The sequence below is a fragment of the Chrysochloris asiatica genome, unplaced genomic scaffold (genome assembly GCF_000296735.1).
Source record: "Chrysochloris asiatica unplaced genomic scaffold, ChrAsi1.0 scaffold00639, whole genome shotgun sequence".
Taxonomy (NCBI): domain Eukaryota; kingdom Metazoa; phylum Chordata; class Mammalia; order Afrosoricida; family Chrysochloridae; genus Chrysochloris; species Chrysochloris asiatica.
The window spans coordinates 175,695-178,255 of NW_006409157.1; the positions used below are offsets into that span (position 1 = coordinate 175,695).

A 2,561-nucleotide genomic window follows, 5' to 3' on the forward strand; every position below is an offset into this window, starting at 1 on the left:
TGTCCAACTTTCATATGCATATGAAGTTATTGAAATACCATGGCTTGAGTCAGGCACATCTTAATGGTTAAGCTAACGTCTTTGCTCTTGAATATACTACAGGGTAGAATATCAGAAGCAAAAAACCTGAACTTCAGGCAGAATTCCAGTTGAAACCAGTTAATTGATGCAAATGCAGGACATTATTATGTTCCTCTCATAAATTCTAAAGGAGCTCTGGTAGTGTAGCGGTTATGCGAATAGGGCTGCGAACTGCAAGATCAGCAGTTCAAAACTACCATCTGTTCCGTGGTAGAAAGAGGAGACTTTTTGCGCCCATAAAGATCTACAGCCTCAGAAACCCTGTACAGGGTCACTATGAGTTGGAACCGACTCCATGGTGCATAACCACCACCACCACCACCATAAATTCTAAATCATTGATAAGGAATCAATAATCCAAGAGAAATTTTGATGAACTCATTTCATACTATAGAAATGGAATAAGTGCTCATATTTGCATCAAATTTCTCTTTTTATTTTCAATTTTAAAGAATTTATTTTCCTATTTGTAGAGTAGCATTATTGAAAAATCCACAATTATTGTGACACCTGTGTTGCTTAAAGGAACTCCTATGAATTTTGTTAAAGTGTTATTTTTTTTCTAAAAAAAAACAGAACCAAAATAATATACATTTTAACTCTGCGCATTATCGTTGAAGTCCACATAATGCCCTCTGTGTACAAATCAATGTGACGTTACAATATAGTGCAGGATTTGATTCTTATCCTAAAGGCTTCTGACCATGTATGATATCCAGGATAGATCCAATTCCTTTAATGTCAGACTGTATAGACAATTGTGATCCTAAACAAAAGAAGGAAAAATGTTATATACAGGACAGGAGTCTGACAGCATCTGCTTGGAGAGACCATCTTTCCTCTTCAACTCCAGAATCATACTCCTCTTCAGATTCTTTTGTTGGAGTTCGGATGTATCCTGGCTCCTTGTTTCCTTTTACCACTTCTTTGTCAATCTCCACACATACAGTGTCAGAATTAGGGACTTCAACCATTGGTTTTAGTAACAGCTTTTTCATTATGGACAGAAAACCTCTTGCACCAGTTTTTCATTCTATATCTGGCTATAGCTTTCAAAGCATCCTCAGTAACATTCAATTCACATTTACCCATGTGGAATAAGGCCTGATATTGAGGAATGACAGCACTACGTGGCTCAATTAGCATTTGTACAAGTGTTTTCTCATCTAAGCTATGCAAAGGAACCACCACAGGTAGCCGTCCCACAAACTCAGGAACCATGCCAAATTCAATGAGATCTCTGGCTTCCACATGATAATAAGCAATCTTTTTCTTCAATGTCTTGATGAGTATTTGATTTCCCACTTCGATTGGCAAGATCTGCAGCAGCCGCAGCATTTCTGCTTTTTCATAGGTTAGATGGTGTTCCAAATCCAAGGTATTTTTCATTTTTCCTCATGCTAATGATTCTGTCTAAACCATTGAAAGCACCAGATGCAACAAACAGGATATTTGTTGTATCAGCTTGTACTGTTTCTCCATGTAGCTTGTGAGAGTTCTTTTCTGGCACATTGACTATTTTATCTTCAAGTAGTTTTAGTAATCCTTGCTGAACACCTTCTCCATCTACTTCCTGTAACTGATGAATGCCTGCCACACTGCCAATTTTATCTACGTTATTCAGAAAGACAATTCCTTGTTGTGCTTTTTCTATATTATAATTGGCATCTTGGAGCAGTTTGGCCATCACAGATTCATTATCTTCACCTACATAGCCAGCCCAAGTCAAAATCATACAGTCACAGATAGCAAAAGGGACATCAAGGCAGTTAGCTAGTGTTTGCATCAGCAGAGTTTTACCTGACCCAGTTGGTCCAAGCAGCAAAATACTACTTTTTTCACATTTTATGTCATCATGAGAAGAATTCAACACTTCACCTTCTCGCTATTCCTGAGGTATTTGCTGATTTTCCTGTTGCTGCATTGAGGCCCCTGATGCATTACCACGTAGACTAATTCCAGAAATCTGAAGCAATTTTGTAAGTTTGTACTCATCCTCTTATCTTCTGATTTCTAACTCTTAGGTGTTAACAATGTCTGCTTCTCAAACCTCTGCTTGCTGCCTCAGATTAGCTTGGATATTATTATATATTCTCTTATACTGATCGCACACAGCAACTAAAAGCACCTTCTTAGCAAATGACTGACCAACAACATACTTGTCGAGGTAGTTATAAATCTTCTTGGGAGGTGGAGGTGGCTTCTGTTGGAATGCCAATTTTACAGCTTCTGCTGCTGATTTGGGTTCTTTAATGATGTTTTTCTTTGAGTCTGCTTCAGATAGCAGGACAAAAAACGATGACATTTTTCACACTTCACAAAATGTTTGGATGACACAAAGGTCTCTACATATGTGCACAAGTCACCACATTTAGGATAGTGCAGCTGGTTTCCACCATTTTTTCCAGAATGCCCATAGCCTGATTTCTTACTGCTTCTATGGGAACACTGAATGGTTTAAAACTAAGAAAGGTGTGTGA

The 2,561-nt window shown here is 38.1% G+C and overlaps 1 pseudogene; it reads right to left on the bottom strand.

The window, feature by feature from the left end:
* Positions 1–2,561, bottom strand: part of LOC102814584 — a 19,464-nt pseudogene that overhangs the window by 15,821 nt on the left and 1,082 nt on the right.